The 22,272-nt window shown below is 49.4% G+C and overlaps 1 long non-coding RNA gene and 1 other non-coding gene across 2 annotated transcripts; one reads left to right on the forward strand and one right to left on the reverse strand.

The window, feature by feature from the left end:
* Positions 1 to 8,117: 8,117 nt before the first annotated feature.
* On the forward strand, positions 8,118 to 8,200 carry TRNAS-UGA. Its single transcript has one exon. It is a non-coding gene; the product is annotated as a tRNA-Ser (tRNA).
* Positions 8,201 to 13,106: 4,906 nt separating this feature from the next.
* LOC115653607 lies at positions 13,107 to 13,897 on the reverse strand. Its single transcript, XR_004000967.1, has 2 exons — positions 13,859 to 13,897; positions 13,107 to 13,240 (listed from the first exon to the last, which is right to left on the reverse strand). It is a non-coding gene; the product is annotated as an uncharacterized LOC115653607 (long non-coding RNA).
* Between the last annotated feature and the right edge of the window lie 8,375 nt (positions 13,898 to 22,272).

Consider the following 22,272-nt stretch of genomic DNA (forward strand, 5'->3'; position numbering starts at 1 on the left):
TGATATAATTATTAGCTTGATTAAGACCTGGCTTTTGGGCCTGGGGTCAGCTTTCTTTATCAGTCGCTAATCAGTTTGAGTTGGGAAAGTTGATCGTTGGACATGTGAACTGAGCATACTCAGTAAATCTGCTGAAGCCACTTCCCTTCACTCCTCCCTTACTCAGAATCAGATTCTGCAGATTGCTATTTATGGGGTGTCATAAACATATAGCTACACGTAGCATAAAATACCCTGTAAAGGGTTAAAAAGCTCAGATAACCTGGTTGGCACATGACCAAAAGGACTAATAAGGAAAGAAAATACTTTCAAATCTGTCAGGGAAGGTTTTTGTTCTCTTGTTCCTTTGTTGTCTCTGGGTCAGCGAGGAACCAGAGCATGGAAAATACATCTTCCTAAGCACATGGCATAGAAAAACCTTTGAGTTTTGTCCATAGGCAGGTCCTTGCATACCTTGCTGAGTCACAAGGTGTATCTGCCTTCTCTCAATGGGTCGATTGTATAGCTGATGGTCCTTAATGGACCATCAAGCAGGCTAGGCAAAACTGACACCAACTTGTCTGGATGGGGTGTTCCCCAGAAGCATAGCACAAGTTTGAAATACGAACAGCATAGAGTCAATATGCATAACATCAACTACTAAAATGTTACACATTAAGAGATAGTATCATTATAATCAGCCAGTCAGAACTTCTCCATACACCCCTTACATGACAACCTTTCTACAATATTAGATGCAAATATAGAACAGTGGTCACAATGGTGATCTATACAGTTACATATTATGTCATTAATGTCACAGGAGGTGACACAGTATCAGTGAGACTGATATTGGAATACTGCCTCCAATTTTGGTGTCCTCATTTGAAAAAGATGTTGTGAAATTGGAGCTGGGGCAGCAAAGAGCCACCAAATGTTCTGAGGGCTGGAGAAAAATGACGTCTAGTGAGCTACTGAAAGAGCTCAACCTGTCTAGCTTATCAAAAGAAGATTGAAAGGTGACTTCATTGAAGTGTTGAAGGGCCTTAATGGAAAGAAAATATTGGGTATTAAAGGGCTCTTTAATCAAGCAAAGAAAGGCATAACAAAACCCAATGGCTGGAAGGTGAAAAGAGACAAATTCATATTACAACTAAGACACAAATATTCAACAGCGAGGATGATTCACAGCAAGAACAAGCTACCAAGGAAAGCGGTGGATTGTCCATCTCCTGATGTCATTTAATGAAGAATAGATGCCTTTCTGGAATGTGTTTGCCCCAAAAGTAGCTTATTGTGTCCTACAGGAGGCCTGTGATATGCAGGGGGTCAGATTAGATGCTCTAATGATCTATTCTGGCTATAAAGTCGACTAATTTCTGAAAAACTGAGTGTAGCATTGGCAGCAGCATCTGATGTTTTCCTGTCTAGCCGGCTTGCTGCCTAGAAAGAATCCTCCTTGAATGGGGTGATCCACAGGGAGTAGCTCAAACCTCCAAAGTGCCTGGCCAGGGGCAGGACATTAGCACAGCAAGGGAGGGGTGTGGAAGTGACATCACAAAGGCCTTTTGCAGGACCTCAGACTATTGGTCAAAGGTGGTGGGGAGGTGGTGACCTCACAGAGAGATGCTGACATTAGGCAGGCAGAACGGAGGCGAGGGGCCGGGGAAACCTCAGAGACCCCTGTGCCTTTGCTTCAGCAAGTCTCCTTCTCGAGGTCTCTCTCTGAGGACTGAGAGAGTATTTGGGTTCACTTACGTGAGCGCCAGGAGGAACCTCTTTCTAGTTTTCTCCTTCTCTTTTCCTGATTTTACTAGAAAACAACTGTCCCTGTTTAGAAGCTAAGAGTCTCCTTGAGGTTTGAAACCTGTTCAGTCTGATCCATCTGGTGACAGTTGAATTCTAGGCATGGAAAACACGAGCTTCAGGAGGCAGAATTTTATTCTGCACCTGGGATTTTGTCCCTTAGAATCACTGGAGCATTAGGCTTTGTCCTTTTTGTTTCATCTTTTCCCCCATCCATCCCTTCCTCCTTTCTCTTTGTCTCTTGCTTCTTTTGTCCTTTCATCTGTTCCCCTCCCAACACCAGGAGCGAGGTGTGTGTGTGTGTGTGTGTGTTGCAGGGGAGTGCTCGGCAGCTCCCACTATGGAAGGTCCACCTAAAAATGTGGGGCAGAAATAGTGCTCAGGCCGTGATCCCCACCGGTGACCTGGGCCATCCTTTGGGCTCTCTGGTGAGAACCCTCAGCCTCCCATCCTCAGTCTCTACCCTGATTGGCTGAGCAGGGGGTTATTGACAGGGAGGAGACTCAAGTCCTTGCTGTTCTCTTTTAAGACCAAGTAAATAAGTCATAGCCAGTCATATGTTTGATGAATTTTGTTGCTTCGCTGCATTAATGGTCTCTGAACAGTTCATGATTCTCTCTAACATTGCAGTTCTCCTCAAATCTTGCTGAATAATTACTGTGCACTGTTGTTGGTCTGAAGCTCATTTGAGAACACTTTACTCAAGTTATTCAGTGTTTGAAATTCAAGATCTGATGGTTAGTTTCAAAATCAGGACTCTTGGATCCTATTCCCAACTCTGCCAGTGACTGGCTGTGTGAACTAAGACAAGTCAATACTCCTTTCTCAGCCTTAGCTTCTCCGTCTGTCAAGTAGGGATAATAATGATTTGCACCTACCTACCTCACGGGTGGGTGGAGGATGGGGATCCACTGGAGAGTGTCACTAGGAGTAGTGCATAATATGAGGTGTCCTACCACGTTTACTCTGATCAGATTATGACATAATAGAATAGCTGAAATAGTCTCTTTTATTTGTATTTTTTTATTTTGAAATTGTTAAGAGCAGCAACGACTTAGCTCAGACTGAAGCATCTTATCTAATGTTTGTGATCTAAGTGTTTCCTCTTTGTGTGTAATGAGACAATTTAACACTGTGACAAACACGAGATGCTTTTGTTTTGCAACAAAATCTTTTTGCAAAGAACTTTCATCCCACTTGTTTTGATTTTGAGAAACAAAGTGGTTTAGTCTGAATGGGATTTTCTGACAGAAATGGTTTCAATTAAATTTCCCCTCCATCTCAGTTCCTGGGCTCTATCCTTGCCTCTGGGGGCGGGGGGGGGAGGGTTGCTGTTTGTTAGAACAGGAGTCAGGACGGGTGGCTTCTCTTTCTGGCTCTGCCACCACCTTGCTGTGTAGGCCCTTGGATAGGTCACTTCCCTTCTCTGGACCTCAGGCTCCTCCCTGCTGTCCAATGGGAACAGGAATAATTCTCAAACTCTGGGCAGTCATGAGGCTGAATGTGAAAAGGAGCATTAAAACCCTGTGTGTAGGAGAAAGGGGAGTTTCACGGTGTTTAGCACCAAGGAATTCTAAAGTTTGCTAAAATGTCTAGTCTGCGGAAACAAGAAATGGTCGGGGACATACTTTTTAACCACTGCCTTTTTTAAAGCCCATTCAGGGGTGTGAGTCCCTGTCTCTTAGGTACCTGGGGTTCTTTGCCAGCAGGAGAGAAGAGGTTCCTACCTCTATTTTTGTGCCCTTAACAAATCAGGTGTTGTGCCCCAGTTCTCGTCTGAGATCCCTGAAAAAGAACATCTCCCCATCCATGAACAAGACAGGACCTATCTTTAAAAGGGGAACAAAGAGACCCCTGGGACTTGCAGACTAGCTAGCCTCACTTCCACAGCTGGAGAGATACTGGAATACATTCTTAAACAATCAGTGTGTCAGCAGCACCTACAAGATACTTTGGTTCTTAGGACTAGTGAGCATGGATTTGTCAAGAACAAATCATTCCAAACCAATCCTCTTTCCTTCTTCGGCAGGGTTACGGGCCTACTGGAGGTGGGTAAACAGTAGATGGGATCTATCTCGGTGTTACTAAGGCTTTTGACACAGTCCTGTAGGACAGTCTCACAAGTAAATGAGGGAAATGCTGTCTAGACAGAATCAGTGTGATGTGGGTGCAGAGCTGGTTGAAAGCCCAGACTCCAAGAGCCCTTCTCCATGTCTGGCTGTCCAACGGAGAGGGTGCACCTAGTGGGTCCTGCAGCGATCAGTCCAGGGTCTGGTACTATTCAATAGTTTCATTACTGATTTGGAAAATGGACCGGAGAGCATGCTTCTAAAATTTGCAAATGACACCAAGCACTTTGGAGCACAGGATTGGAATTAAAAACGCCCTTAACAAATTGGAGAATTGGTCTTGAGCCAAACTCCATAGCTGGGCCCCTCTCCCTAGACTGGGCTGAAGTGAAACCCCAGAGCCAAACACTCCTCCTCCTGGGCAGTGCGCTCCGCCCTTGAATGGTCAGATGCTGCTTAGCACTGTCACAGCAGCTTTGGCTGGAGGATTCTCCCAGCACTTTCCAATAGCGGGAAAGTATGAAATCCCCAGCAATGGAACTCAGGAGTCCTGACTCCCAGTCCTCCGGTCCAGTGACTCCAGCGGAGCACACTCCCTCTCAAAGGCAGGGAGAGCGGCCATGAGGGCCTGCTTGTAATTGCCGGCTGTGGGAGGAAGTGTGCAGCAGTGGTTAGCAAAGGGGCCTGGAAAGAAGGACTGCTGGGTCCCATCCATACATCTGACACTTCGTGTGACCCTGAGCCAGTAGCTTCCCCTTCCCAGGCTTGTTTCGCATCAGTAGGGTTGGGGTCACAGTTCTGACAGCCCAGAGGGGTTGGGAGGCTCCAGGAAGGTGTATAAAAGTCCTGGGATTTCAGGATCCCAGAGGCGCTGTCACCCCCGCACTAGGGTGATGTTCTGCACCCCCTGCTGCTGGCCAAGTTTCTCCTTTCCCTGGCAATAAGACAGACTCTTGTTTTCCCAGCCAGCTGATCGCTCAGTGTCATCACCCTGCCTGCTGGCTGGGCAGAGTAACTCCTCAGGACACCACCTCCCTCTCCAGCCTGCCTTGGGCTTGGAGAGTGAGGAGAAGGGCGAGGGATGACACTGAACATCCTCCATCCATCGCTCCGTCACCAGAGCAAGTGAGTGGCATTAGGGGTCCTCGGTGGCATTCCCTTGGTGGCAGAAAGAGGGGGAGAGACTCTCTCCCAAAGGAGATTGGATTTGCAAATAGCCCCCAGGAGCCCCTCACTCTCAGACTAGAGAGGGGCTTCTCCAGAGCAGTCTCCAGTGTGTTTGGCAAGGTCCCAGCAAAGGGGCTCCCAGCCCTTCCCTTGTGGGAGACTGTTCCCCAGGCTGAGAGTCTCTGAGCTGGGCCAGACTCGGTGAGCTGCTGAGCATGGAAATCAGTGGGAAATGAGGGGCCCTGGCCTTGCTATGCCTAGGGACTTTGAAGTGGGGAATGGTTTCCCAGGAGAAGTCCGGACTCCTGGGTTCTGTTCCTTCTCTAGCCTGGGTGGGGCTTGTGGGGGGAGGTGTGAGTGTGCCCTGGGCTGACAGGAGGGAGCTGCTTGTCCAAAGTGATTGATGGTTTTTGTGACTGGCCCCAGTGCTTGAAAAGGATGAGACTCCCTGGTTCTTGCAGCCCCAGGGATGAGGAGGGGGAACGCTGAGGGGCAGCAGATCATGCAATGAACTCCTGCCAGTGTGTGTAGCCTGCACTCCCTGCACCCCTGTGGGGGGGAGGAGGAGCTGCTCTGGCTGGAGCAGGGATGGGGAGGGACCAAACAGGCTGGTTAGTGAGAGGCTGCCTTGATCCCAGACTCACACCTGCTCCCCGCTCGGTTCCAGGATGGCCAGGCTCCTGAGCATGTTCAGGAAGAAGGCTCTGCAGGCAGACCCAGAGCCTGTGGGAAGCAGCTGCCATCTTCCCCAGGAGCGGAGTGGCCCCTCCGTCCCCACTGGCGGGGAAGGAGCCCCCGGCCGGGCCAGGAGGTGGAAGTGCCCAGCCTTCTGAAAGAGGAAACCTGCTCCCAGCGCAGGCACCAAGGTGGGAGAGGCACCGGCCAGGCCAAAATGGAGCTGGGCCAGGATGCAGCTGGGCAGGCAGGACCCAGCCCAGGAGCAGAGCTGGGCAGGGTGGCTCCAGGGCTTGTTGTGTGGGCAGCAGTGGCCCCAGAAGCCCAGCCCCGATTTCCAGCAGGAGGCCTCACCCTGCCCGGTCAGTGAGGACCTTCGAGCCTTCCCAGGATAGAAGGTGGAAGATCCCTCTCTCAGCCCCAGCAGCTCAGCCCGCTCCCCATGGGACAGCAGCAGTGGCTGGGAGTCGGACAGCAGCGTGGCTGACGGATGCTTCTGCTTTGTTCCAGGTGAGGAGCCAGGCTGGGCTCAGGGAGGGGTGAGGAGGGGGCTGTGAACACCCCAGGCCCAGGCCCTCGAGCAGTGGTATGGGGGCGGGTCCCCAGCTCAGGCATCTGGCCTGAGCCACTGAACCCCACTGACACTAGATGCTGCCACTTTAATTCTTGGTGCTCCATTGGGCGGGGGGTGGGAGGCACCTCCCAGGGAGTCCAGGACAGTGGGAGGGGTTCTCTTTGCTATGGACTCCTGAAGGAGTTGGGGGCTTACGACACTGAGGCTACTTGGAATCAAATACATTTGAGATACAAGTACATAGACCATATTCCTAACTTCAAATACAGAAATGGTACACACATACAGCCAGCATAATTATAACCAGCAAATCATAACCTTGTCATAGACACCTCACATGCCAACCTTTGCACAATATTTGCTGCAAATATATAACAGTGGTGGCAACAATGATCTCTATGGTCCCAGTTCATATTAATAACATCACAGAAGGCTATGGAGAAGTGGGAAGGAGGCATCTTCCAGCTGGCGTGTCTCGTCCGTTTCTCCCTTGCCGCTTGGGTTGAGGTGGGAAGGGAGCAAAACGTGCCCGGCTGAAGGTTTTGTGCTCAGCCTTGAAGATTAAACCCGAACCCCCAGCATGGCTGGGTCGGGCTTGTCCTGGGCTCTGTGGGGGGAGGGCTCAGCTGGGAGAAGGGGTAGATGAGGGGATTTTGTCTTTGATAGATAAGGGCTTTGTCAGCGAGAAGCTATAGGTCACATGCTGGGGGTGACAGTGGGCTCTGAGCTGGGGCAGCAGCAGCAAGGGAGCAACATGTGTGTGAGGGTAGGGTAGGGGGGTTCACTTGGTAAAAATGAATCTGCCAAGCCGCTCCCTCTGCTGGAGCAAAAGCCTCTCATTTATCTCCTCAACTCCCCTCCATGAAAATCTCCACCCCTCCCCCGGCGCTGAGAGACCCCTTCACTCCAATAGAGTTTTGTAATTGTTCTAAGGCCACGTCCAGACTACCCGCCGTATCAGTGGGTTAAAATCGATTGCTCGGGGATCGATATATTGCGTCTAATCTAGACACGATATATTGATCCCCAAGCGCACTTATATCGATTCCGGAACTCCATCAACCCCAACGGAGTTCCGGAATCGACACGGAGAGCCGCGAACATCGATCCCGCGCAGTGTGGACGGGTGAGTAATCCGATCTTAGATATGCGACTTCAGCTAGGTTATTCACGTAGCTGAAGTTGCGTATCTAAGATCGATTCTCCCCCCCCTCCCCCCCCGCCCAGTGTGGACCAGCCCTGAGTCTTCCTTGGCCTTCTCCAAATAGTTTTGCCATAAAAATGATCAAGGACATTTCAAATGAGAAAAACAAACCAAACCAGAGAAACCCCCACCATGCAGTTTGGGTCTGAATTTTTCTACTGAAATTTGGAGACAATAAAACTCATCCCTTTGTTGGCCAGAAACCAAAGCTAGACCTCCCCTGCTGTAGTGTGACTTGTGCTACCAAACCACCAATGCGCTGACTCCTCTTGTAAGACACTTCTCTGCACAATGCTGCTGCTAATCCAGTTACTCACTCCAGGAAACATTTTCCTTAGCCTGGTTCCATGTGTCACTGGTTTGTATTGCAAAGACCAGTCCCTGGCCCCTTGGTCCGGACATCCCCATTCACATCAAGCTTCAAGTTGAGAATCATTTTCTATTCCCGTTCTGTGGGAGGGGAGACTTTTAAACACGCTCTCTGTGTGACTGCACATGGCTAAGCAAAGAGAACAAACCCAAATCCCCTCTGTGCTTTGGGACCCAGGTTAGCAGTGGGAATTCTGTGGTTCAGATGACTTCACGCCTGGACATTGTCATTCTTTACCAGTTTCTCTGGCATTGGGGCAGTTCTCTGCTCCCAGCTGTGATGGCCGAGTGGTTAAGGCATTGGAGTTGAAATCCACGAGGGTTTCCCCTGCGCAGATTCAAATCCTGCTCACAGCGAGGCCTGTGTTTTAGCCAGTCTCTCACCCGGGCAATACCTCTCTACAACCCTCTGAGACTCTCTCAATTCTCTCCTCACCCCAAGTAAATCCTGTTCTGCTCCTTTCATAGAGATCCCTGGGACACCACCTCACACTGTGTCCCTGAGGTGTCAGGCAAACTGTCAGCACCTGTAGCCTCTGCCACTCCCCTGGTGCCCCATAGATCAGCCATAGCCCTGGTTCTGCTCCTCTCTCTAGAGTGCGAAAGGAGCCAAGTCAGCGACTCCATGGGAGCTATGGGGCTGCAGAACCAACAGAGAAAAAATAGGTGCTCAGCACCCACTAGCAGCCAGCTCCCCCCACCACTACAGGCCTTGCTGACAAGCTCCTCCTCTTCCCCTTCAGCACCTCCCACTTGCCAGTGATCAGCTGTTCAGTGGGGTGCAGGAGGTGCTGGGGTGGGGAGGAGGAGGAGCAGGGACAGGACGGGGTGGGGCCTTGGGGGAAGGGGTGGCGTGGGGGCAAGGCCTTGGGAGGAAAGAAGGGATTTGTCCCAGACCCCGCATCCCTCTAGGGCTGGCCCTGAAGGGAAACGCTGACTATCACAGTGACAATAAAACTGATCAGCATTGCTGGGGAGGCAGAGGGAGATCCGCACCCATCAGGTCTCTTCTCTCCCCCAAGGTGAGCCAGACACTGCTCTCTCCTGGCTCTCACTCTAGCAGCTGGATGCCAAGGAGCCATTTCCCCACAGGAAGTGCATTGAGTGCCCCTGTGGTGCTGGCAGGGCTGGCGCTGCTGCTGCCTGTGGGGCTGGCAGGGGGGCTGATGTCTGCACAGACTCTCAGCTGCCAGGCCGGAGGGGGCACTTGGGACCTTACCAGACTGGCTCAGTGAAGACGGGGAGTTGACAGAGCACTACAGATGCTTTCCAGAGGACGGAGCAGCATCCGCCCATGCAGCCAGGCAATGAGCATTTCCTACAGCCTGGAGCCGAGCGGGAGGTGGCAGCTGCTATTTCAGCTCCTCAGGGACAGGCCCTGTCAGCCAACAGACACTTCTTACTTGCCACAGCTAAGGGCGTCGGGTTCCTCCGGTGGGGGTGTGGAGCAGCCGTTCATTTTCCTGTTCACACTCCTCTGCCGTGTGAAAATCGGGGAGGGGAGGCAGAAGCCCCACTTCCCTCCCAAAATGACACCCAGTGGGGGAAGCCAGGACAACAGGGTGGGGTGGCAAGTGGTGGCCAGACTCTTACTGCCAGAGTCGAGTCTAGTCTAGGTCAGGGTCCAGCTCAACTTCCTCCCATCGCCACTGGCCCCCAGTCCCTTTCCACCACCAGGTCAACCTGGGCACTAGGGCAGGAACAGGGTGAGGAAGCAAGTCAAGCCGAACAAGGCAGGCAAAAGCGAGTCTTGTCTTCATGGGCCACTCACAATGGCGTCCTTTTTGTGTGCAACTGCTGAAAAAGCCTCCTGGACAGAGAAGCAATAGGTCATACAGCTGCCAAAGTAGCTGAGTTGGGAAAGCATTAGACTGAAGATCTAAAGGTCCCTGATGCAATCCCAGGCTTTGGCAGGTTCTTTCATCCTCTTTGTGCAGGGGCAGCTTGTTCTCTGGCAGCACAGTGGTACCTACACCCAAGGTGAGCAGGGCTGGCCTGGGGTAAAGCAATTTTTGGGGCCCCTTCCATTAAAAAAAAGTTGCAATACTGTATTCTCTAGGGGGCCCCTGCGGGGCCTGGGACAAATTGCTCCACTTGCCTCCCCTCTGGGTGGCACTGAAGGTGAGTCTCTCATCTTGGGCTCTGCAGTTGGAAAACATAGAATGGGCTTCTGCCCCTAGTTGACCCACCTGACCTTTAACAATGAGAGCTGTCTTTCCTAATATGGTAGGAAGAAAGTGAGGCAGGGCAGCCCTCAGGAATGGTGCCAGAGGGCTGCTGGGCAGTGACAGGCAGGGATTGGGGATGAAAACTCCTCTGTGCAGCTGAGCAAGGGCAGTAGCAGGGAAGGGGCATCTGTGAAAATGGCTGTGTGGAAGGTGGAAGGGATTTGGGGGCCCAGGAGGAGGTGCTTGAGGTTCAGTACCTTGAAGCAGCTGGACTTGGACATGGTGGGTGTTCAGGAAATGCACATTAACAACTCTAGGGTAGCTCAATAAGCAGAGGGTGATTGGAAGAAGGGCCTCCAGGGCAGGGAAGAACAATGGGGCTGAAGTCTTGTTTTTCACATTTGCGATGCGAGTACAGAAGGTAGTGGAGCTCCGACCAGGGAGGGCATTACTGGTAGACTTTGTGCTCTGTGGCACTGGTTACTGCTATATTAGTGTGTATGGTCCCCAGTTAAGGCATGAGAAGGAAGATCAAAGGCTCCCTTCCTCTGGACTGCATGATGTTTGTTGTTGGGGGAGATTTTAATTGTGTCAGCCGGCCTGAGGACTGCTGGTCCCGTTTTCCCTTAGAGGAGCTCACTCCAGCCACAGAGGGGGTTCACCTTTCTGCAGGGACAGACCAGGAGTCACATTGACCGGATTTATGCTTAGCTTTTCTGTCTTTAGCATGTTCTTCTCAGATTCTTTCTTCACCTGATTTGTTACACTTTGACACTTAACAGGCCAGAGTTTGTGCATCTTCCTATTATCCTCACTAGGATTTGATTTCCAAATTTTGATGAATGACTTTTTGCCTCCAACAGCCTCCATTCCTTGGCCGTTTACCTAGAGTGGCTTCCTGCTGGTCCTGCTATTGTCGTTTCTGATTTAGGACAAATGTTTCATCTGAGCCTCTAATTGTAGTGTTTTTAAATGCTCTGCATGCTGCTTGCAGGCACCTAACACTTGTGACAGGAGCTCCTTTTAATTCCCATCCAACCATCTGTACTTACGCCGATAGGTTGACTTTAGGTCTTTAACTATGAGCGGTAGCTGAGATGCTGGTAAATCGGGCAGAAACCCCTTCGACAAACCTCTTAATTTCCTTGTTATTTCCTGACTTCTTTATTCATCGCCTTTTCCTTATTTCCTGGCTGAGGTGGCGGTCTGCCAGGGAGCTCCCCGACACCTCTGGCTGCCTGGGCTGAAGGCAAGAGGCAGGCCTGGGCGTGGTGAGGGCCTCCTGTCCCAGCCTGAGGCCGCAGTACTTCCTGGTCCCCTTTTTCCACCCACAACGGCAGGCAGCTGCTGCGGGAGAACACGAGGGAGGCTCTCGGGGTGCCAGGCAGTGCTGTGTGTGTGGCTGTCAGGGGGAAGAGCTGAGGCTCCCAATTTGACCTGCCATAGACTCGTGGCTCTGCGTGCCGTCAGCTGGGGCAGGCCAGGCTGCGGATGTGACTCAGGCTTGGGCAGCATGGCCGCACCTACCTGACAAGGCATGAGGAAGGCCAAGAGCTTTGCACAGCCTACAGGGAAGTGGGAGGGAGGCGTCTTTGAGCCGGCATCTCTCATCCGCTTCTGTCTTGTTCCTTTGGTGGAGGCAGGAGGGAGCGAAATGTTCCCGGCTGAAGGTTTTGCGCTTGGCCTTGAGGATTAAGCCTGAGCCTCCGGCACGGCAGCTTGGAGATGGGCTTTTGCAGCACAGCCCCCACACTCTTGTAGGCAGCAGGTGAACCCACTGTGTGCACGAGGGAGCCTTCAAGGTGGCAAAAGGGGAACATCACGGCTCCCAGCAGAGCTTGAGGAGCCCCCAAGGAACCTTCAGTGGCATCCCTGGGGGAGCATAAACCCCCCTCCTTTCCATTAACAGCTGAACTCACTGACCTATGGTACCACAGAGACACCTACCAGCAGCTGTTTGCCAGGGCCTCTGCCCAGCACCCTGCAACGCTTCCTGCCAGTGCTAGAGCTCACAAGGCGCTAGCCTGGAGCCAGGGCCGCTAGGCGCTGCTGAAGAAAAGCCAGCAGAGTGACAGAGTGGAAGCGTCCTGTGCCCATAACGCAGAGGTGGATTAATCAAAACCCCCTTCTGCCAGCACCAGGCCTCCTCCTTCTCACACTGGGCCTGCAAGCGACGGGGCGGCTGGCACAGCACCAAGAGTCTAACCTGTGAGGCAGGAGGTGGCTGACGCCCGCAGCCTGCTGGGGAGCTCCCAGAAGTTATTAAGGAACAGAGACTCCTCAATGCCCTTAGTAACAAGGATTTGGGGTTCACCGAGGCCAGTAAGGGGGTCATTATGTCAGCCCTGTAACCCTGGGTGTCAGGTCGCTGTGCAGCTTTGATCTAGAGCTTCGGTCCCAATGACCGACCAGCAGCCCACAGCCTCCCCCTGGGTCTGCCCCACCTGGTTACTCCTTACAGGCCGACCTTACTCCCCTTCCAGCCTCAGATTCGCCCCCTAATCATCCTACTGTCGCTCAGAGCCACAGATGTGAAGGTGCTGAAGGAGGGAAGGGTGACTCTAGGATGGGGTTCTTCTCTAAAGATGGCTGGCAGAAAGGTGGTGCTCATCTGTGTCAGCAACCTGCCCAGTTGCCTCGCTGCCACGGGCTGCAGACATTTCTGTAAGGCACATAAAGGGGCTATTTGTTGCTGAAGCAAATGTGAGGAATGTGCATTTATGAGAGGGAATTTCCATCTTTTCAGCAGCTGTACATCAGTGGCCTAATGGATAAGGCATTGGCTTCTGAAGCCAGAGATTGTGGGTAATAGTCCCATCTGGGGTGAAAATCTGCTTTCTTCCTGTATATTGCAAGGAAACCTCGGCCTTATTTTCAACAAGGAAGCTGCGAGATGTTTGAGCACAAAGTCCTGGATCTTGGGAACAATCACCAAGGATATTAGAAGGCTCAGTCTGGTGATCTAATGGATGCAACCACACACCAAGGGTGGTGAATTCCCATGTGAGCACACAGTGCCCCTGTCCACCACACATGCTGCACACACATCAAGTGCACCAAAAGAGACACAAACTTCACACTGAGGAGACAGCTGATTTGTTTCCTGGTTGCTTTTATTTCCAAAGGTACTGACGTGTGATCTCACGTCTTTTATCCATGGGTGGAAATGTAATGGAGGAGAATCTCACATCCCTGAGCTGCCAGGTGACAGTGGCAGGAAGAAAACACACTGCAATGAAATTTAAGAAAGATTCATAAATAATTTAACAATGAGAAGTAATTAAATAAAAAGAATCCAATGGACACACATGCTGGTGACTTTTTCCCACCCCAGAGAGCGAGGGACAGGAAGTGTGTGAAAGGCGGGTGGTTAAGTCTGAGGGAGCATATTCATATTTCATACAAGTTAGACAAATGATAGCAGCCAGCTACAAAATACTCCATTTGGTAACATCAACACAGAATATGTAAATCTACAAGCAATACAGCCATAGACAGCTAAGATAGGGTGTCCACTTTATACCAGAGTTCCCACTCCCTTTTTTGGACACCCAGCCAGTCAGTAGCTATAAAATCCCTCTGAGGCCTGGTCTACACTATGACTTTAGGTTGAATTTAGCAGCGTTACCACGCTCTAACCCTGGACCCATCCACACAACAAAGCCCTTTTTTTCAATTTAAAGGCTCTTTAAATTGATTTCTTTACTCCATCTCCAATGAGGGGATTAGCACTGAAATCGGCCTTGCTGGGTTGAATTTAGGGTAGTGTGGGTGCAATTCGACAGTATTGGCTTCCGGGAGCTATCCCAGAGTGCTCCATTATGACCGCTCTGGACAGCGCTCTCACCTCAGATGCACTGGCCAGGTAGACAGGAAAAGGGTCGCAAACTTTTGAATTTCATGTCCTGTTTGGCCAGTGTGGCGAGCTGATCAGCACAGGTGACCATGCAGAGCTCATCAGCATGATGTGCACATTGCCGTGGCACATTGCCCGGCTCATACTTTGTGAGAAGTCTATGACCATGTCAATGTCCTCATCACTCTCATCATCGCACTGCTGTTGCCTCCTTGCCTGATTTTGCTTTTGCAGCTTCTGGTTCTGTGCTGAAAAAAGGCACAAAACAATTGTCTCCCATTGCTCTGATGGAGGGAGGGGCGACTGATGGTATGGCTTACAGGGAATTAAAATCAACAAAAGGGGTGGTTTTGTATCAAGGAGAAACAAACAACTGTCACACAGAATGGTCCACTCAAGAATTGAACTCAAAACCCTGGGTTTAGCAGGCCATTGAATTTACAGAACAAATCAGGTCAATTTCTTGTTTTGACCCATCTAGCTTTTACTTGTTAGATTGATAGTACAACTGTTTGCCATTGTCACCTCCCAGTCCCTCACCAGAAGGTGGTGCGGTATGACTGCTAGCCATCATCATCTCCTGGGTGCTTGGCAGAAGATGGGAATGATCTGGCTGAGTCACTCCCATGTTTGCCCAGGCACCCCTAACTGACCTCACCGAGACTGACTAAAAGAGCACCTAAGAGTATGACAACAATAGCTACCAATCATAATGCACCTTCTGCTGCTAAAAGGCAATGAGTTGCTGCTGTGTAGCAATGCAGTCCCACGTCTGCCAGAACCCAGGAGACGTACGGTGACAGTCAGCTGAGCAGGCTCCATGCTTGCTATGGTATGGTGTCTGCTCAGATAACCCAGGAAAAAAGGCGTGAAATGATTGTCCGCCGTTACTTTCATGGAGGGAGGGGGCGGTCTGATGACATGTACCTAGAATCACCTGCAACACTGTTTTCGCCCCACCAGGCATTGGGATCTCAACCCAGAATCCCAATGGACAGCAGAGACTGCAGGAACTGTGGGATAGTTACGCACAGCTACCCAAATTGCAACACTCTGGAAGTCGATGCTCTCCTCGGTACTGTGGAGGCAGTCCACCATCTTCATGTACTTAGAGCATGTTGTGTTGGGACACACACAATCGACTGCATAAAAACAATTTCTAAAAAACCAACTTCTATAAATTTGACCTAATTTCATAGTGTAGATATACCCCAAGACACTTAATCACAGCCTTGGATAGGCTAAGAGACTACTTACACTTTGGCCTGGTTTACAGTGAAGGGGTAGGGTCAATATAAGATACACAACTTCAGCTACAGGAATAGCTTATTTTGACTTACCTCTTGTCCTCACAGCACAGGATTGACAGCTGTGGCTCCCCCATCCACTTCTTACCCTGGTAAAGTTCCAGAGTGAACAGGAGCACATTTGGGGATTGATTTCTTACATCCAGACAAGACACAATAAATCAAAGCCCAACAGATCAATTATTACCCACCAATCCCATGGGTAATTTGAATATACCAGGGGTCGACAACCTTTCAGAAGGCATGTGCCAAATCTTCATTTATTCGCTCTAATTTCTGGCTCTATGTGCAAATAATACATTTTAATATTTTTAGGAGATCTCTTTCTATAAGCCTTTAATATATAACTAAACTATTGTATGTAAAGTAAACAAGGTTTTTCAAATGTTTTAAGAAGCTTCATTTAAAAATAAATTAAAATGCAGAGCCAGGAACAGGGCAGTGGGAGTGCTACTGAAAATCAGCTCTTATGCTGCCTTTGGCACATGTGCCATAGAATGCCTATTCCGGGAACATACCCTTTGATCTAAACTCTAAACAGCTGAAAAGTAATGCAGATACCCTTGGATGTTACACAGCCCCTCTGCACCCACCACCTTCTACCTTGCCCTGACGAGCTCCCAGACACGCACCAAACACCATTCACATGACTTTGAGAACTAGGTCACTAAGTGAGAATCACTTCCCTGAAATGACTCCAATCGAGGAATTCAAAGCAAGAACCATTAACACATAATTCTGTTCAAAGCCAGAGAAGTCTTTCAGCCTCCTTCCTCTCGCTGGTTCCTCTCCTTCCATCTGTTCAAAGACAGTTCCCTGTACACTCCTAGTTTGCAGAAACCCACCCACTGACCTCTGATTAACAATCACGCCCTGCTACCTCTTCCAGCAAAACAAGCCAAAGAAAGTGTATGCAAGCGCTGTACCGCAGCCCCAGTGCTCTTTTCAGCTCCTTCCCACAGAACTTTCACTCCTTATCAGCCCAGTTCCTTGCTGTTGCTTGGCTAACCGCTGCATGCATGTGCTGTACCAGACCCTGAGCTGATTCCTGACTTTTGTGTTCAATGCAGCCTGGCCTGTCTGTGTCTGTGGTGCAATGAGTCAGTTCATTTGGTTGTTAACTGAAGAGATGGTGGTTCAAGCCCACCCAGGGATAGTAATAAGCCTGTGCTACTTCCTTGCCTCCCTGAGGCCTGCGGGGAGCCTCAAATATCCCATTTTGCTGCCTCTTGGCCTCAGTGCTTTCAGCTGGTGACCCGAAGAGCGGGCTGGATGCAATTCAGAAACTCATCTACCAGCAGCTGTGCTGGAGGCTCAGGCTTAATCTTCAAGGCTGAGCACAAAACCTTCAGCCGGGAATGTTTCGCTCCCTTCCTGCCTCTGCCCAAGGAACAAGGGAGAAGCGGACGAGACACGCCGGCTCAAAGACGCCTCCCTCCCACTTCCCTATAGGCTGTGCAAAGCTCTTGGCCTGCCTCATGCCTCGTCAGGAAAACGTGGCCATGCTGCCCAAGCCTGAGTCACGTCCGCAGCCTGGCCTGCCCCGGCTGATGGCGCGCAGAGCCATGCGAGTCAATGGCAGGTCGAGTCGGGAGCCTCATCTCTTTCCCCTGACAGCCACACACACACAGCACTGCCTGGCGCCCCGAGAGCCTCCGTCGTGATCTCCCGCAGCAGCTGCCTGCTGGTGTGGGTGGGAAAAGGAGACCAGTGCAGCCTCACTGCAGGACAGGAGGCCCTCGCCACGCCCAGGCCTGCCTCTTGCCTTCAGCCCAGGCAGCCAGAGGTGCCAGGGAGCTCCCTGGCAGGCCGCCGCCTCAGCCACCTCCTGCCTCATGGCCTAGGCTCTTGGTGCTCTGCTGGTCACTGCCTTGCTTGAAGGCCCAGAAGGAAAAGAAATGAGTGCAAGCATAGCAGAGGATGGCTTTGATCCATCAACCTCTGGGTTATGGACCTAGCACTCTTCTGCTGTGCCACTCTACTGGCTTTTCAGCCCCACCCCCTGCCACCCAGCTGCCACTATCTGGACTAGTGCCTTACAAGCTCTCATGCTGGCAGGCAGATGCACAGGCTGCTAGGCCGCTGCCCTGGTCACAGGATTTTGCAGCTTATACAGGTAAAAGGGATCTATTTGGAGTTTGGATCCCATTGGGAGCTGGGTAGCTGAGTGCCGGAGACGGGAGCACTTCTTAAACTGTTTTCAGTTAAGCCTTCAGCTTGTGGGGGATGAGGTTCAGCCTTGGATCCGTGTCTGCAGCAGGCAAGCGCCTCTGTCTCAATCGGCCCCCACCCTATTATCAGACTAAAACCTGGAGCAAACGCACACGCCTTGCAAAGAAACAGGAGCTGGGATCTCGAACAAATGTCAACATTTTAGTAAGATGATGTTCAAAGAAAAAAAAAGCGTACAGTACAGCTTTTAGGCATAGAAGCTTCTGGTGATCAGGGAACAAAGTACAGATTACCCAGGGGATGCGAAGTTTGGTTTAAGATCGGGTGGCGTAAGGAATACAGAATCTGCAATAGCCCCTACTGGGGGTAAAAGGTTAACGTACAGACACTGAGTTAGGAGGGTATGTTGTCCATGTCAGGGCTACGTTCAGGTGTGGAGTATAATGAGTGGATGCGACGATGAGGATGGATTGACCCGCGTTTGGTGAGTTTTAACATTCAGTGTTTTTTAATCTTTGCCACAATCTAGTTTAAGCAGGGTCGGTATGAACTCTCCCCTGCCATCTGTTGGTGATCTGCTGTAAAGGCCTTTTGGTGCTGATGTCATCTGCATGGTTCCACCCACCCCAGATTGCATGATTGGGGTGCTTGTCCAAACGGTCATTTCAGCTGCTGTGGGATCCCCAGTCTCTTTGTTCTTGGGGCAGGAGTAATCCAGTGTATTTTCCTGTTTATTTTGGATGAAGGACAGAGTAACTGTACCTGGCATTTGAGGCCTGAGAGCTTCACCCTCGCCTGTAAAGTACTCACAATTAAGGGGTAGGGATTCCAAACACCAAAAGCTTTTGGGAGGTAGGAATGGATGTTTGTTTGGCCTTTGCTCATCTGTGCTTGTTAATGTTGATTTTCTTTCTGCTGTCCCTGGTGTGTAAAGACAGAGGCATTTTTGAATCTCTTAGACTTGTTGTTAGTGCTGAAGTTGTTCGCCTTAAGCTTATGCCATTACATCTCTTTCATGGTATATTTTGGTCCTGAGAAGTAAAAGGCCCCTCTGTGTGTGGTGTTATGGAGTGAAATAGCAAAGGTTGGTTGCAGAGGTGGTGCATGTGTCACAAAAGTTGCTGCCCCCAGCTGCAGTTCCTGACTCCAATCTGCAAAACTTCCTTGCAGTCTGAGTGGAAAAGAGCATTTTACCTCACTATGAAGGTGTTTACAATTTTCAGCACGTCAGTGAGATCAGAGCCCACTGGTTTAAGTATGTCTAAATTTTACACTTAAGCCTTAATGATTTTAGGTCTGTGGCATAGAACCAAATTTGTACTGGAATTATAAAGAGTTCTATTTTTAATCTAGAGAGAAATGAAGGCCTTAAAAGCTGCATTTAGAGACATCAAAAGAAATCTACAGTGCTAAAGGCAAATATTCATTTTCAGTCTCTCAATTCATTATGCTTTGGAACCCATGTCCCTTGCCTAATGAGATTTATGTAGTTCGGGTGAGTCCTGAAATCATGAACTGCTAAGTACTGTTCTACTGTCCTTGATTCATATCACCAGGATAACTACACTTTATCACTCCTGCCCTAATAACAACGAGACTGGGGATCCCACTGCAGCCGAAATGACCCTTTGGACAAGCACTCCCATCTTGTAATGCGGGGTGGGTGTGACCATGCACATCAGCAACAAAAGGCCTTTCCAGCAGATCGCCAACAGATGTCAGGGTAGAGTTCATTCTTACCCTGCTTACATCCTCCCCTCAGCCAAGAATTGGTGGTCCTGATAAATCACACTCCCTATTATACCAACTCATTGGTATTGAATGCTGAAGTTATGTCTAGCAAAAGTAGCCACCCATCTCTGCCCAGTGGCATCCAGCTTAGCCCTTGTTAACACATAAGTCAGTGGATTGTTCTCTGTCCATACCTGAAACTGAGCACCAGACAAGTAGTCTCGAAATTTCTCAGTGATGGCCCATTTCAAGGCCAAGAACTGCAGCTGCTGGATAGGATAGTGAGTTTCGCTATCAGACAGTCCTCAGCTGGAAAAGGCTACAGATTTACATTTGCCTTCCACTTCCTGGTACGGGACTGCTCCCAGACCCTCCAAACTGGCATCAGCATGCAGGACAAACAGTTTGTTTGGGTCAGCAAGGACTAGGACTGGCACATGAATCAGGCAAATAATGATTTCCCGTAAAGCTCTGTCACAGCTCTCATCCCACCATGTCCCAAATGGAGAAGAGAGGAGCCTCTCTCCTGTACCAAGCCAGGAACACCAGATCTGTGAGGATGATGTGTTCATAGCTCAGCCCAGGCCTGCCAGAGTGGCTGTGGAGGGAAGATCCTTCCTCAGCCCAGGCCCACCAGAGTTGCTCTTGCAGTGGGGGAGAGGTGTCTCTGACCTGGTTTTTAGATGTTCTGGTGAGAGGGGGCAGAGAGAAGTTTTTTCTTCCCCCTGCAGTTCAAACCCCTCATTCCCCCACAACTTTCTGCTCTAGCCTGATCCCTCTCTTGCACCTCAATTCTCTTTTTCCTGGCCTCATTCCAGAGTCCTCACAGCCCAATTCTCTGCCCTAACCCTGAGACCTCTACTGCACCCTGAACCTCTCATTCCAACCCCACCCCAGAGCCAGTGCCCTCATCCCCCTGCACTCCAACTCTCTGTCCCAAGTAGCCTGGTTCAGGGTGTACTAATAATATTAATTTGAAGAATATGATGAAAATTTAATTTATTAGCTTACATTTAATTTAATTTAATTTAATTGAGTTACAAAGTTACAGTTGCATTACTGCTATTCAAAAGATACATATGGCATTATATGCAACAAAGTTTTGGTTAATATACTCACACATTTCCTTGATAACCTGGTGGTAAGAGACACAGGACCAAGTGCCTTGCCTTGCAAGTGAGGTTTCTCAATTCTTGAATGAAAGATGCAGTGCTTAGAAAAAGCTAGTGTTACTTAGGGTTTACTTGACTAAGTTAAACCTCAAATCAAAACCTAATAAACAAAGAATAAAAACTTTGGGAAACCAAGCTTAGCCTAGTTCCCTTGAAACTTAAAGGTTAAGAAGACTAAGTACAGCCTACTGATAGTAGATAGAGAGAGAGTGGAAGGAGTAAGTCAGAATGATAGAGCGAAGTGCTCTAGTGAAGTGAGTTACCTCTTTTATAGGGCACAAAGGCTGGAAATCCTTCCTCCTATGCCCACATTTCATTCCTTACCCACAAAACATTCGGGTACGCTTACTTCATAGGCTAGTATGTTTGTGTGTGTTGATGACATGCACATATGCACATAAGTTCCCTTGTGGTGTACCTGTTAAGTCTGTGGGTAGAACACTGAAAACAAACCCTATGCCATTCTCCATTGTGGATTGGTCTAGGTAAAGGTCTCAGACAGGCGTGGGTACTTATCTATTTAAGTAACAAGATAAAGGTCAATTTTCCTTTCTGAGTAAAAGGTCACAATATAGATATGCTCACTTTGCCTTAGTAACATACAGGATATGGCCTGTAGGTCCTCATAAGTCATGTGCACCAGCCTCCTAATCATTTTTATTGCCCTCTGCTGGACTCTCTCCAGTTTGTCCACATCCCTTCGCATGTGGGTCCCAACCCCAAAAGTACTCACATTTCACCCCAATGGTCCCAAAATGCTGGCTTTTAATATGTAAATAGGGTGCTGCCATGGTCAAGTCACTCCCGAGCTCTCCAGCGGAGCCTGCTGGAGGAGAACAAGGTGAAAATTAGCCAGGACGTCGCTCAGTCAATTCCCTGTGCTCCCAGCAGGTGGTATTGGAAAGCTCCAAGATCGCTCACTTCCCTTTCTCTCATCAGCTTCAGGCCCCAGGGTTACAAATGAACAAACCAGTTGGGATTCTCCCCTGGGCTCAGGGTGTGGGGCTGCTCTGAGCAGATGGACTTGCACACTTGGGATAATAGTGCAAAGATACAATTTCAATTTCTCTTAGAGAAATTTGAGGGCAATTTATATTTGGTAAAAATCTTATTTAGTAAAAGGAAAGCTGCAGTGACAACCTGGTTCCTGGGGTGCAAAACACTTTCCTCCTGGGAGAAACAAGAAGTTAGAATTAGAAATTTACAGCGTTTGTTCCAACGTTGGCACAGGTTTAATTTTGCTTCTGTGTAGGTTTGTTTCAGGCTGTGACCATTTTGGTTTATTGGGTTGTTTTGGTATTTTTAGTAGGAATGGAGCTTTTAATTGACATTTGCTGGATTCGAATGGCTGATCTGCAACACCAGTTTTGACATAGTTCTGCATATTTTATACAGATTTGCCAGTATTCAAGGATTCAATTCCTTTATAGGAGGTTGTAGTGGTTAGGCTTATTTATTTTATGATCCTGCTGGAGCACAACTTTTTGATAAAATGTTGAAATTATTAATTTACAGCATTTGTTAGTTTTTATTTTTAAAAACAAAGTTTTTCTTAATGTTTGGGTTTTAAATTAAGCATTGTTTTTGGTTTCAATTTTTCATTTAGGTTTTGGTTGTTGATGGGATCTTTAAAGAACTTTTGATTTAATACTAAAATTTAAACAGATTTAGATTATTTAAAGTAAACCCTGTTTACTATTTTATTTTAATAAAGGTTGTATTGCTCCAAACCCTGGCTGGCAGGGGAGAGGCGATGAGCCTGGCCTTTAACTGAGAAAGAGCAGAGGCATGAGAGAGGCCAGGTAATGGGGGGCACAGCCCCCAAATTTTTTTGTCTAGCCCACCTCAGTCCCCCACCAAACGAGAAGAGTCTGATGCCACCCCTGCTGGTCACTGGGTATCACTGCTGCTCCATGGAAACATGCTCTGCCCATTATCCAGATAAGTGGGAAACACACTCTGTGCATTACCGTGACTGGTCCGTGGGTGTTACTGCTCCTAGAAGGCAGACACATGCTGTGTA

Source organism: Gopherus evgoodei, chromosome 6 (assembly GCF_007399415.2).
Source record: "Gopherus evgoodei ecotype Sinaloan lineage chromosome 6, rGopEvg1_v1.p, whole genome shotgun sequence".
NCBI lineage: Eukaryota > Metazoa > Chordata > Testudines > Testudinidae > Gopherus > Gopherus evgoodei.